Source organism: Rhinatrema bivittatum, chromosome 1, assembly GCF_901001135.1.
Source record: "Rhinatrema bivittatum chromosome 1, aRhiBiv1.1, whole genome shotgun sequence".
Taxonomy (NCBI): Eukaryota; Metazoa; Chordata; class Amphibia; order Gymnophiona; family Rhinatrematidae; genus Rhinatrema; species Rhinatrema bivittatum.
Window position 1 is genome coordinate 410,971,770 of NC_042615.1, and position 15,276 is coordinate 410,987,045.

Sequence of the window (15,276 nt, forward strand, 5' to 3'; positions counted from 1 at the left end):
TGGGCTTGATGGACCCTTGGTCTGACCCACTATGGCATATCTTATGTTCTTGTTATTTGTGAATGATGGCTTCTTCATCCAAAATTCTATTCAAATGAATAACCAGAGGATCCCTTGGTCAGACCATTATTTACTTAAGATCATGGGGTCAACTGGCCCAAAACAATGTGTCCTTAATAGGTCGAACCATCCCTCTATTAGACATGGACATATTGACCATGAAATTCTTAAGGAAATTTTGATTCCTCATTTATCCAAATTAGAGAAGGTCAATATTGATTCAGCTGTAGAGTCATGGAATTCAAGCTGATACAATCTGAGATTCATTTGAATTGACATCTAAAACAGAAATTGTCCAAATACTAGTAAAAAGGAATACATCTTCATGCCACTTAAATCCCTGCCCCACTGCTCTTATCAAGATTTTGAAAGATGATGTCAGTGGATCAATCACTAGACATTGTGATTTTGTCTTTGACTTCCCGGATCCTTCCCTATTCCCTTAAACAGGCTTCTGTTCTTCCTCTCTTTGTTGAATGTTGTCAAAACTAAACTCTTCATTCTTAGCAAATTCTCACTGCGTAATGTTCAATCCTCATTTGAGTTTAACAATTATAATATAATTAGTCAACATGTTCAAAACTTGGGGATAGTTGTAAACTCTAATTTATCATTTATACTGCACATTAAGGGCCAGATTCATTAAGGCTTTTCTCCCATTTTGTATCTATGGGAATAAACCTTAGTGAATCAGGTACTAAGACTGTTGTGAGATCATCCTTCTATAAATTACATATGGTTAAGAGGTTCTGTCCATTGTTGAAGCCATACAATTTTTGCACTGTCTTACAGGTTTTGGTACTAACTGATTTAGACTATTGAAATGGCTTTACACTGGGCTTCCAGCAAAGGCCTCACATCCTTTACAACTTGTTCAGAACATTGCTGCTTGTACTCTTGTGGGCACCTCAATGCGTAATCATATATCCCTGTTTTATATTCCTTATATTAGTTACCTATTAAATATAGAATCCAGTATAAGTTATCTACTTTTATACATTGAATCATTCAGGGTGACTCTGATTGCCAGGTAAGCACAGTTTTGAGGGTTTATAAACTTGCTTAAACATTAAGATTTGAGAGTAAAGGTTTGCTAGAAGTCCCCTCTGTAAAACGTGTGCATTTAGTTTTCACAAGGGACAGAGCTTTCGCGATTGCAAGTCCAAACTTATGGAACTCTTTACAATGCCAGATCCAGACTAATGAATGTCATAATACATTTTAAAAGGCCTTAAAAAGCTTTTTCTATAAACAAGTATACAATTAGGAGCCAGCTGGCTTAACTTCTGTACATTAACCTTTCCTCTCATTGCTACTGAAGAATTTTCCAGAGGATTGCCAGCACTAGAGCAGATTTTATGCCTATGCCTTATCAGTCTGCTATAAATGATTAGCAGGTTTTTGTGCCCTGCCTTGTCATGATTATGTTTGCTTGTTTTACTGTGCATGTTTTATCATGTAATCTGCTTCGAACCTTTTTCTGTGCAAAGACTGTAGAAATAAATTTTAGTAAATAGGAAATAGAAATGAGCATAAACATATAAATGTATTAAGAAGTACCACTCTCAGTATAGATCCCTGGGGCACTCACTATTTATCTTCCTCCACTGAGAAAAGTGACCAGTTAATCCTACTCTCTGTTTCCTATTTTTTGTATAGTTTGCAAGCACATTGCTTCCTATTCTATGCATTAACAAAGGCAGAACGAAGGCCAAACAACTGTTAGTATGGTTAAAAAGTGAGGTTTTGTGAACCGCTTTGGGAATTGGTAGATGGTGGTATATAAGCTTTAAATAAAGAAGATAAAGATTTTTTTTTAATTAATTTAATTATTTTTATTTGTTGATTTTTATATACCGACATTCGTCGGAACATCATGCCGGTTTACATTGTAACAAAATAACAAGAGAGAGAAATACAATAAACAGGGAAGGGAAGGGGGGAGCAGTAATGAAGGAGGAGAGAGGACAGCAGTAGGAAGGATAGGGAAAGAGAGAAATTTGATAGGAACATTTGAAGAAAATAAATTAACAATAGACAATATGTACAGACAATAAATTAACAATAGACAATATGTTCAGACAACATGTATTTTGTCTGAACTTCCAAGATGATATTTTTAAACAGTGTCTGCACTTAATAAAAACTCTGCATAAATCACCAAACGTGCACGGAAGTGAGCCCACAGAGATTTATGCTAGTATTTTATAAACTGTGTGCCAGTAGTTGCAGAGTTTATAAACTACCACATACATTTGCACCAAAAGTATGCACATATCTTAGTACGTACATATTTTTATATGCATAATGGAGGTAATTTTCAAAGAGATACTTGGGGTTTGTGTATAAAAAATTAGCATATATGCGCATAAGTAGCAAATATGCTTTCTATCTTATTTTATAAGCCTTGAGATTATGTGCATACTTGCAGTATCACACATAAATGTGAACATGGAACAAAGGAGGGTTTTAGGGGCCTTCTGGGGCAGAGTTCAGAAGCACAAGTTGCTATTTTCTAAGTGATATATTATGTGCAGGCATTAGCAAACTTGTCTTTACACATTTTGATGAACCAGGGGCAGGAGGAGCTTGAAGAGACAGAACAGTTAGATTGTCCAGAAGATATAGGGAGCACTAAAGGAAGAACACTGCCTTACGGCCAAAAGAAAACATGAACAAGAGTTGATTAGGGCAGTGGTTCTCAACCTTTGTTCTGTCGGGACACACCTGACAGATGGTTCTCACATGCATGGCACAGTGACCCATGATAGTCATGGGGCTAGATGTAAAAGTACAGTTTGCATCCATGGGAACCCCCCTGACCCACAATAATGGATGTAAAGCAGAATTACTACATTCCCCATACAACTCATCCTACAAAAAAGATATTCTTGTTCTGGTGTCATCTCAGTAACAGCAACTCAAATTCCTTCTACTTCCAGGCTCAATAGCCCTACTTATGAAAAGACAGCAGTTTACCACCAATGCATGTCCTCTTGAGAAAACACAACAAATAAGACTGATACAAATGCTTACATGCTAGTAAAATATCTCATCTCGGTAACAGACACAGAACCGACTTAACATACTCCCAGGATCTGTAGTAATGCACATAAACTAATCCGCACACAGTTACACCTGTATTATGGAATGCACTCAAACAGGAGCAACCCTATCTATGAAAAGGCAATACTACAAATATTAAAATCAGGCCCTAAAAACCAATACACCTCTTATTAAGAAAACAGAACTAGCAAGCAGCTATAGATCCCCACACAGAAATAATTGTAAAACTATACTAATAAGCAGAATAAATGTTACAAAACAGCTATGAACAGAATAACATCCAACAATTAAAAACTCATAAAAACTATTACAAGTTCTCCAAACACCAATAAAATATTTCAAAAAAGCAGACATGACATAATATTAAATAATTTAAATGGCAGTCAATCCAAAAAAATAAACTTAAAAAGCCACCTTTACTTACCCCCTCCAGTAGCTCTCCTACTCCTCTTCCATGCAGGCCGTAGCACACACCAGAAGTAGCGGTAGTGGCTAAGCTCTATACTTATGGTCCTCTTCCTTAGGGCCCATGTCTCTCACACACACCATACCAGTCATGCCCCCATGACCAGTTTCTGTCTCTCACATACCAATCATCTCCCAAACAGTCTTTGACACACACACCATTCACCTTCCTGAACAGTTTCTCTCATGCCATACACACACACAGGCTTCCCACGCCCGTGTTCTACTTACATATATGGGCTTCTCACTCTCATAATCACTTTCTCTGTCTCACACACACTCACCAGTCTCTCACTCCCATGTTTGTTTTCTCCACATGCACAGGCTTCTCATTCCCATAATCACTTTCTTTCTCTCACACACACACACACAAACACACACCAGTCACCTGATCTCTCTCATGCATACATACACACACACACACACACACACAGGCTTCCCACTCCCATGTTCTCTTTCAGATATACAGGCTTCTCACTCCCATGCTGTGTCTCACACATACCCAGGTTTCTCACTCCCATGCTCTCTCTTCACATGCACAGGATTCTCATTCCCATAATCACTTTCTCTCTGTTACACACACATACACCACTCTCTCTCTCATTTCCATGCTCGCTCTCCACGTGCACAGGCTTCTCATTCCCTGAATCACATTCTTTCTCTCACATTCACACACACCAATCTCTTTCTCTCACACACACACTGTCACCTTACCAACCAGTCTCTCTCTCATGCTTGCACATACACACAGGCTTCCCACTCCCATGCTCTCTATCACATAATCAGGTTTCTCACTCCCATGCTTTCTTTCACACACACACCCACAACACCAGGCTTCTTACTCCCATGCTTTCTCACATACCTAGATTTCTCACTTCCATGCTTTTTCTCTCTCACACACACACACACATCAGTCACCTCCCTGACTAATGTCTCACACTCTCACATACACATTAGTCATCTCCCTGAGCAGTCACTTTCACTGTCTCTCACATATACACACACATCAGCTCTCTGACCAGTTTCTCTCAATCACACACATGCTCTCAATCAAATACATTATCTCACTTACAAACAGGCTGGCTGGCTGCTTCTCTCTCTTTCTCTCACTCACTTCCTCTTCCCCCCCCCCCCCCCCCCCCGAGCACAAATGGTAGCTGCAGCAGCCTCCTCCCCAGCCCCCGCAGGCCAAGAAAGAAGAATCCCATCGGCCGCGGGAGGGTCATGCTGCTGTCTCCTTTCCCGATCACGGCTGTTTCGATTGCTCAGGGGCCGATGCTGCTGCTGCCACCGCTGCTACTTGCCCATGCGGCACGGCTCTTTCTCCTTCCCGCGCACCGCGTCTCACTTCCTGTTCTGGGTCACCGGGGGGGGGGGGGGGGGGCGGCACAGGCGCGGGAAGAAGAAAAGGCCAGCCGCAGGTGCCACAGCTTCTTCTTACACCGCTGCCGTTCCCACTGGGCTTGAACGTGCTGATAGCCCGGCGGCAACGGCAGCAGGGAAGGAAGAGCAGCAAGAGAGACCGGGAGCAAGCGACACACCTGCCGGTGCTTGGCGACACACCAATTGAGAAGCGCTGGACTAGGGGATTGTAAAGCCAGAAACAACAGGAAGCACAGGGCTGCTGGGAAATTTATTTGGGAGATCCTTGGCAAAGAACCATTTAGGATGAAGACAGTAACCACAAAAAGGTGTGGTAATAATTGGAAAATACAGCTGAGGCTAATTACAGAGAGCTGCTGCAAAGAATCAGTGTGTTTCTTAAAGGAGAGAGCACTGCCTTTCAGGCAGACAGAAAAAGGAAGCCAGATGGGGAGCCATGAGAGAGGGTTCACCTAGACCCAGATGCAGAAATGCCCGCAGCCTTTGGTTAGAGATTTGCATCTGCAAAGGTACAGTTGGGAAGTAGGTTTTACACAGCCCTGGGGAATATTGTTGGCCTGCAGGTGACTATGACTATATCCTGAGGAAGAGATGCCACAGCCTCTGCTTAGAAATGTTGAATATGCAAAGATACTGTTGGGAAGCAGATTTTATATGGCCTTTGAGTGCTACCAATGTATCCTACTGGGGTGATCCTGCTGGTGTCTCAGGAAAGGAACTGAAAACTCTAAGTATGACGTCAACACTGATGCTTGGAATAAAGTTTCTTCTTACTGCAACTTTATTCCAAGCAAGTGGCTGGCTCTCAGCTGTGTGTTCCAGGTGTAACCAGGGCATCTTATTGGGTTACCACTAAATCCTGGGTGTTTAATAATCAGTTCACTAGCTAGAATAGGATGCATAATGGGAAGATCCATTCAAATGCAGACACTCCTTCTATGGAGTCTGGAATGATATAGCTGCGCCCTTGCTACAGCTTGGGAGGCAGTCTTACAGGCTGATGCAATATTGGCATGTATAAAACAGGTGCTCATGATTGAGTACCTGCTCTCCTAATGTGTGCTGGTCCACCTCTCCCGGGTGCCTGATTTAATATTAAAATTAGCTTCTGCGGTAAAAAAGAGGAATTAGGGAAAAATGTGCATCTCTAGTGCCTCCTTGGCATCGGGTGCCCAGGAAAGGTGGCTGTCAATGTGGGTTAGCAAATGGATGCTCAATACGAGCGTTTTTTCCTGCTACCGGCACAATATACACCCACAATATAGACAACTTGGACCATTTATATTGTGGGTGTATATTGGATGCCCAGAAATATTTTTGCGCACATTTTTTTTTTTTTACCTGATTCCGCTTTCTGTGGTCCCTCCTACTAGTAGGAGGGATCACAGAAAGTAGGAATTTTGTTTTTTTTACAATGAGCCCTTGAGTGCGACAGACCTACACCTGCCCTGGGCTGGTGTAAAATTTTCCATGTTACAAGGGTGCATTAGCCACGCAAGAAAATGTTTACATCATGGAGATTAGCCAATAGCCTCATCTACTTATATTTTACATGTGATGAGCACTATTAGCTATGCACTCGATTGGACATGTGATTTGGACAAGCTAATCCACATTTCGCATTGAGGGTTATGAACGTGCTTCCAAAATGTGCGGCCAATCGCGTATTGAGCCATGCACTGGCTGCAGCAAGTGGAATTGCATCAGTCTGATTGAGTTGTGAACAGTGTTCAGAGGTAGAGAGGAGTTTAGCTTCTGTTATTTTAATCAGTTTAGCCAAGCAAATCTTGATTGGTAGTCCTGGCCAGGGTCAGGAGGATTTCTCCGCAGCCAATTGTCTGGTGGGAGATTCTCTCTGAGTGCATTTTTTGGACTTTAACCTTTAAGTATTAGGGGCCTTACTGGAGCCTGTACACTGCCTGGGAATGGGGAACCCTGGGTCTGGGGCTGTGCAGGTTAGGAAAGAACTACCCCCCTTTTATCCTTGGTAAGGTCAGGCATATCAGTGATCTGCTGTGAGGAAACATTCCATGTTCTATCTTCGGTTTTTTAAGAAGATTAAGTTCACCATCCAGGAGGAAGTTTTGACTGCCTCTTCCTGCCTGAATTGGAGCACAGAAAATCCTACTCCAAGGGATCCCTCACAAGAGGGATTTGAAGAAGAGATCTGAATACTGCAGGAAGATCAAAGAAGGGTTTAATCAATTAACTGTGAGTAAAAGGCAAAGCCTAACATCAGTGAAGCCACCCATCAGGTGCTTCAATCAACCCTGGGGAGAGAAAGAGATTTATATTTCTATGCAGTGACAGAAATAGAGTATTCTTGCCAGTTGGAAGGGGTGTTTCTGCACATTAAAAGGAACATAAGAAATTACCATACTGGGTCAGACCAAGGGTCCATCAAGCCCAGCATCATGTTTCCAACAGTGGCCAATCCAGGCTACAATTACCTGGCAAGTACCCAAAAACTAGTAGATGCCATGCTACTGATGCTAGTAATAGCAGTGGTTATTTTCTAAGTCAACTTGATTAATAGCAGGTAATGGACTTCTCCAAGAACTTATCCAAACCTTTTTTAAACCCAGCTACACTAACTGCACTAACCACATCCTCTGGCAACAAATTCCAGTTTAATTGTGCGTTGAGTGAAAAAGAATTTTCTCCAATTAGTTTTAAACGTGCTACATGCTAACTTCATGAAGTGCCCCTAGTCCTTCTGTTATCCGAAAGAGTAAATAACTGATTCACATTTATCTGTTCTAGACCTCTCATGATTTTAAAGACTCCATCATATCCCCCCTCAGCCATCTCTTCTCCAAGCTGAACAGACCTAAACCTCTTTAGTCTTTCCTCATAGGGGAGCTGTTCCATCCCCTTTATCATTTTGGTCGCCCTTCTCTGTACCTTCTCCATCGCAACTATATCTTTTTTGGGGTGCGGCAACCAGAATTGTACACAGCATTCAAGATGTGGTCTCACCATGGAGCAATACAGAGGAATTATGACTTTTTCCGTTTTATTCACCATTCCCTTCCTAATAATTACTAACATTCTGCCCAACTGAGGAACCTATTTTTCCAAGCCCTGGATGGTTCGAATTCCCTTGGCTGGCTTAAAATATTCCTGCACAGATTTGGGAGAACATTGTAACAAATTATTTCATTGTGTTGCTGTAGATCACAAATATTATCTTCAGTAAAGAATTAATTTTAGACTGTAACACAGTGACGCTGTCTTTACTTGGCATCCCAGCACATACCATTACCTTAATTATTGCATCACTAAAGGAAGTCAGGGAGAACCAAGAGGACTTCTTTCATCCCCAAGTCTATTGAATCTACATCCTGGGAAGGAAGAAAAGTAGTGGCCTCACCCGTACTAGGATTGTATACCAAAGTGGGGTTATACAGAGAATTATCAATAGGTTATACAGGGGCCAGTGACATATAGTGGTAGCAAGGATAATCAAAGCAGACTCCAAAAAGACTGAAGGGAATTCTGGATAGCCCAGGCAGCTGAGAGGCAGGTAAACAATAGGAACAAGTGGAAAAATCTGGAGATAATAACAATCGATTTGATATGCTTGCATGAAAAGTCGGTATATAAAAAGTATTAAATAAATAAATAAATAGGTCCAGGCTAGAGTGCTGAGAAAAATGTGGGGAATCAGCAGGAGCAGCCCAAATGAAATGAGCTGTGCAAAGCTTGAAAGGCTAATTTTTCCTGCATTCTAGTAAGAATATCTAGGGATAGGTGGACTATCAGTGTACCAAGGGATAGATATGGTCCTTGAAAAGCAATAATGAGGTCCATATTCAAAAGCCATTTAGACAGATAACATAATAGCTAGCCATTTAAATCACTTATCTAGCTATATTCAGCCACATTCGGCTAAATTCTAGAAGTCCACTTATTCAATATTGGATCCCTGTCCCTTTCAAATTATAAAAAAATTGTGGTAGGTGAATTTTGGGGTCCTGAAAAAAATGATTAATAGATCTTTAAGTGATGGTATCCTTCCAAAAGCTTGGAAGCAGACCACAGTTAGGCCCATTAAGAAGGATGGTCCAAGAAAACAAAGAGGTAGGCGATCTATGATAGCCGTCAGGAGAACAAAAACACAATAGATGCCTCAGTCTTATTTCAGTATTTATTATTTTTTTATTTTTTTTATTTATTTAGCTATTTTCTATACCGGCTTTCACGACCAGGGGTCACATCAAACCGGTTTACATTGAACAGTTTGTGCATTAAACATAGAACTGGAACAACTAACTGGTGCAGAAAATACAGTTACAATGAACAAGGAATTATACAACTGGGAGAGTGGGAAGAAGAAGAAGAAGAGAGTATAACAATTAATAAAAATACATTTACAATGGATCATTACAAAATATGTAACTTAAAGACCCGGACTGGGAGCAGTCCTGGTCTGGAGTAGGTGGTGGATGATTAAGTCTTTATAATGGAGTTATGAGATGATGTGAACTCTGAAAAAGTAATTAAGGGATAATATTAACATGGGTTAATCTAAGATCGGAAAGGCTTTTCTAAAAAGCCAGGTTTTTAGTCTTTTTCTAAAAGTTAGTAAGCATGTTTCCTGGCGCAGCTCGGATGGGATAGAGTTCCATAAGCGTGGTCCTGCTGTTGATGGTGCTCTGTCTTCAAGTGATTTGTGTTTGAAGGCTTTGGCGTGAGGAACCTTTAATGCTTCTTTATAGCAATTCCTGGTTGGTCTGACTGTGGAGTGTTTTTCCAGGGGGATTTGTAGATTTAATGGTGCGAGATGATGGATGACTTTGAAGATGGAAGTTATGGACTTATACATAATTCTGTATTGAATAGGTAGCCAGTGAAGGGCTTTCAGGATCGGGGTGATGTGGTCGAATCTCCTGGAGTTGGTCAGAATTCTGGCAGCTGTGTTCTGCACCATCTGTAGCGGTTTTGTATGAGAAGCTGGAAGGCCTTGTAGAATGGAATTACAATAGTCCAGCTTAGAAAATATAATTGATTGTAAAATTGTTCTGAAGTCGCGGGAATGGAAGAGCGGTCTGATTCTTTTGAGGATGTATAATTTGTAAAAACAGTCCTTGGTCGTTTGGTTAATGAATGGTTTTAGGGTTAGGCGGTTGTCGAGGATAACTCCTAGATCTCTTACGTTTGTGGTTTGCAGGTTGGCTGGTGGATTTGAGGTGATCTTGTTATTGTCATGGGCTATGATGAGGAATTCTGTTTTTGAAGCGTTGAGAATCAGGTTCAGACTGTTGAGGAGGTGTTTGATCTCCGTTAGGCAGCTCTCCCAGAATTCTAATGTGTTTGTAATGGATTTATTTATGGGGATAACGATCTGCACGTCGTCTGCGAATAGGAAGTGTTTTAATTTTAGTTTAGTAAGAAGGTGGCAGAGTGGGAGAAGGTAAATATTAAAAAGGGTTGGAGAAAGGGAGGAACCCTGTGGCACCCCTTGTGAAGACAGATGGTATTGAGATTCTTTATTGTGGATTTTAACCTTGTATCCTCTGTTCTCCAAGAAGGTTTTGAACCAGGTCCGTGCAGTGCCTGAAACTCCGATGTTTGCCAGTTGGTTTAGTAGGATGTGATGGTTAACCGTATCGAATGCCGCCGAGAAGTCTAGGAGAATTAGAAGGTATGCGTGACCTTTATCGATGCCGGCTAGGAGGAAGTCTGTAAGAGAGAGCAATAGTGTTTCCATGCTTGCTGCTTTGCGGAATCCAAATTGATTGGGCGATAGTATTTGGTGATCCTCCAGGTAGTTGGATAACTGTGTGTTAACTAGTTTTTCCATAATTTTTGATATGAATGGGAGGTTAGAGATGGGGCGGAAGTTGCCGGGATCATTGGTGTTCAGGTTTGGTTTTTTGAGTAGAGGCTTGATTGAAGCTGTTTTAAGGTCATCTGGGTAGAAACCCTGTGCTAGGGAGCAATTTATAATGTCGGCTAGAGATTTAGAAATGGTATCCGGGATAAGTAAGAGTATTTTGGTAGGGATTTGGTCGAAGGGGTGTGATGATGGTTTCATTTTTTTCAAGATCGTTCGGATGTCATCGGTAGTGATGGGTTCGAAAGTGTTGAGAGTGATGTCTTTGTTTGGATGAACATATGAAGTATTGGAAGGTCCACTTGCATTTGGAGTCAGCTTATTCAGGAGGTCGGATATTTTTCTATTGAAGTAGAGAGCCAATTCGTCTGCTTTAGTTTGTGCTAGGTCCTCTGGGATTGCTGGAGTGATGGCTTTTGTGAGGCTGGACACGTAATTGAATAAAGCTTTCGAGTCAAAAATGAGGTGGTGAATCTTGCGGGCGTAATAGTCTCTTTTTGTTTTTAATGTGCTGTTTTTGTAGAAGTGGAGGGTGCGTTTATATTCCTGAAGAGAAGTAGGTGAAGGGGTTTTTCTCCATTTTTTTTCCTTCTGTCGTAAAGTCAATTTGAGTTTTCGCAGATCTTCGTTGAACCATGGTTGACTCTTAGGTGCATTATGTTTGAGATTTTTTGGTGTTAGGGGACATAGTGTGTTGGCTGCTGATTCTGTTATTTTCGACCAGGATTGGACTGCTGAGTTGGGAGTGGAAACGTCTAAGAGTGAAAGATCTGGGGCTAGATGCTTGGCGAGGAGATCCGAGGGGCATGTTTTCCTGTATAGAAATGGTTGAGGTGGGGGATTATTGTAGCTTGGTTTTAATAGAGAGAATGCGGTGGAGATTAATGTATGATCTGACCATGGGACCTTTTTGCACTCGGGATGTTCTGGGAGTGAGATGCCGGAATTGGTAAAGAGAAGGTCCAGCGTGTGACCCGCTTTGTGTGTGGGTTTGTTAATTTGTTGTTTGAAACCTAAGGCTGTCATGGCTGTAAGAAATGTTTCGCAGTTAGAAGAGAGAGGGGACTTGTCCACGTGAAGATTGAAGTCTCCCATGATAATGGTTGGAGAGTCCAAGTTTAGGTGAGTAGTAATGATTTCCAGGATAGAAGAGGAGTTGAATTCTAGGAGGCTTGGTGGGGCGTAGACTAAGAGAATTTGAAGATATTCAGATTTAAAAAGGCCTATTTCGAGTTTGGTTGGTGATTTGATTGGATGATGGGTAAATCTCAGAGATTTTTTTACTGCCAGGAGGATACCCCCGCCTCTTTTTTTTTGCCTTGGGATGGAGAAGAGGTCGTAGTTTTGGTAGGGAGTTGGTTTAAGAGGGCGATATCCGATGTTTTGAGCCATGTTTCTGTTATGGCGCAGAAGTCTGGGTTGTTATCTTGAAGAAGGTCGTTGAGTATCAGCGTTTTGTTAGTAAGCGATTGAGCATTGAAAAGGATGATGGTGAATAATGTGTGTCCTAAAAACTGAGTTGTGGGGGAGATCATGATCGGAATGAGAGATTTGTACGTGTTTGGCTGGTTGATCATTGTAGATTTTGTAGATGATTATACTGCCAGCTGAGAAGATGTTGTGGGTATAGTAAGTATTGTCTCCTTGCTGATAATGTGGCACACCACCCGAAACATTGATCACACCACCCGAAACATTGATCATACAATTGCTGTACGTCTGATGAAACTTATTGTGTGAAGCTCCACCTAGAATTTGAAGTGTTCAAGCCCCTGAGGCAGCGGCCAACGAGCTGCGAAACTCGGCCTGAGTCAGGCAATCATTAAGCACATCTCTGTTCTAATAAATACTGAAATAAGACTGAGGCATCTATTGTGTTTTTGTTCTCCATTAAGAAGGATGACAAGCTGCCAGCTACTTAGCTGATAAATTATCACTCTATTTCAAACTTGCCAACTGATGTGAAAAACCTGGAAAAAGTTGTGCTGGACCAATTAGATGTATATATGTGTGATAACCAGCTGTTGGATGAATATCAGTTTGGATTTCGTAAGAACCATTCGATTGAATATTTATTGTTAACCATTATGGATACCTTATTGGGCTCTCTTGATCAAGGTGGATCTGGTATCTTGGTCCAGCTGGACTTGTCTGCGGTCTTTGACACCCATCATCATGATATTTTATTGAATACTATGCATTCGAAGGGTGTGGGGGGTACCGTTTTAAACTGGTTTCTATCATATCTGACTGAAAGTGAACAAAGAGTTCAAATTGGATCACAACACTCAGCAAGGCATGTAATTAAATGGGGCATGCCACAAGGTTCGGCTTTGTCATCAACACTCTTTAATCTCTATTTGGCTCCCATAGGAGTTGTTTTTTCAGTCTTTGAATGTCAAATATTTTATATATGCAGATGACATTCAATTTTTTCATTCATGTAAACCTAAGGGTGAAATACCTGAAAGTAGATTACAAGAAATTGTTAAACAGTTGCTAGTATGGTTGGTTAATCACTGCCTATTTTTGAATATGAGTAAAATAAAGATCCTATGGGTAGGAAAGGACATTGAGCTAAAGAATAAGAGCCAAATTTGGCTTTCCAACTCTCTTTCAGTTCCAATACAATCAGAGATAAAGAGCTTAGGATTTATCTTTAGACTCCCATTTGTCTTTGAAGCAGCAGATTTGCCATGTTATGAAGACAAGCTCTTGTACTTAGCCATTTAGATTATTGTAGTACACTCTATATTGGGTTTTCAGATAGGTTGATGCATGTGATGCAGTCAGTACAAAATTCGGCTGCCTGAGTTATAATGGGAATTTCAAAAAGAGATCATACATCCCTTGTTCTTAGAGAGTTACATTGGTTCCCAGTTAAGTGGAGGGGCAGATTTAGGTTGTTAACCATTGTTTTCAAACTTATGCATAATCTTTTCCCTTGTATATTACAAGATTTTATTGTGTGTTATAGTCCTGTGCATGCACTGAGATCTGAGAATTCACAATTGTTAGATGTTCACCCAGTTAAAAAATTCAAATGGGTTAAAACCAGAGGGCATGTTTTCTCTGTTGTTGCACCAAATGAATGGAATAGACTTCCAGCACAAATGAGACAGATTTTAAAGTTTTTAGAAAGGCATTGAAGGCAGTATTTTTTTGAGGCAGCATTTGGGTGAAGTGGGATGACTCATTTTAAAATGTTTTAAAGAGACAATATGGGGTAGATTTTCAAAGGGGTACGCGCGTACCCCCCGAAAACCTACCCCAACCCCCCCCCTGCGCATGCCGAGCGAGCCCCGGGACGCACATATGTCCTGGGGCTTGCAAAAAGGGGCGGTTGGGGGCGTGACCAGGGCGCTCCCTGGTCACGCCCCCGACACGCCCCTATCCCTAACCGCGCTCGGTTAGGGATAGGGGCGTGTCCGGGGCGTGTGGGCGGTCCATGGGCGTGGCCGAGTGCCCCGACACAGCGGCCTGTGTCGGGGCCTGCCGCACCGGCGCGTGTAAGTTACTACTGCCCGGAGGCAGTAGTAATTTTTCCGATAAAGATGTGGGGGGTCTAGATAGGGCTGGGGGGGTGGGTTAGGTAAGGGAAGGGAAGGTGCGGGGGGGTGGGTAGAAAGAAAGTTCCCTCTGAGGCCGCTCCGATTTCAGAGTGGCCTCGGAGGGAACGGGCAGCGCGCACAGGGCTCGGCGCGCGCAAGTTGCAAAAATGTGCACCCTCTTGCGCGTGCGTATCTTATAAAATCCAGCGTACTTTTGTTCGCGCCTGATGTGCGAACAAAAGTACGCGCGCGCTCTCTTTTAAAATGTACCCCTATATGTTGGTGATGTTCTTAATTTGTTAGTATATGTCTGTCTTTATGTGTTTTATGACTGTTATATTGTAATCTGCATCAAACTTTTTTATGGAGGTCGCAGAATAAAAGCATTTTAAATAAATAAATAAATACATTTTGCCGGAAAGGATGGGGGTGTTCCAGGGGCAGGCAAGAGGCATTCTGGGGAGGAGTGGAGTTAGCCACATTAGTTAACTGGCTAACTCCAATATTCAGAGTTAGCCAGTTACCTTCTGTGACTAACTCTGGTCGGGCCATAGGGCTGTCCTAAATTTAGCCGGTTATACATAACATCTTGACATGGAATGTTGGTTATAAAGAAAGGTATGATATACTTTGTAAAGGGGTAGTGCCTGCATGCAAGGGAAGTTAGCACAATGAGGGTGTACTCATTGCAGGGATAGCACACTATGATGTGCTTGCTGCAAAAAGATGACATGTAAAAATTAGGGGCGGTTCAAGGTAAACAGCTGCCTGAGGTAAGGAAAGAGATGGCACTCAAGGTACAGTGCAGGTCAAATCAATGAGAGGGCAAAGGCAGCACTTCACCCAGAATCCCCAGCAGTTGATCCAGCCCCCCACTCAAAGACTGAATACAAAAGACAAGTGTGATTTCAA

General features: G+C 41.8%; 2 protein-coding genes across 12 annotated transcripts in view; one reads left to right on the plus strand and one right to left on the minus strand.

The window, feature by feature from the left end:
* Positions 1–15,276, minus strand: part of IDUA (iduronidase alpha-L-) — a 914,728-nt gene that overhangs the window by 755,637 nt on the left and 143,815 nt on the right. The window lies entirely within an intron of this gene.
* The window catches only part of SLC26A1 (solute carrier family 26 member 1), a 290,173-nt gene that overhangs the window by 267,279 nt on the left and 7,618 nt on the right, over positions 1–15,276 (plus strand). The window lies entirely within an intron of this gene.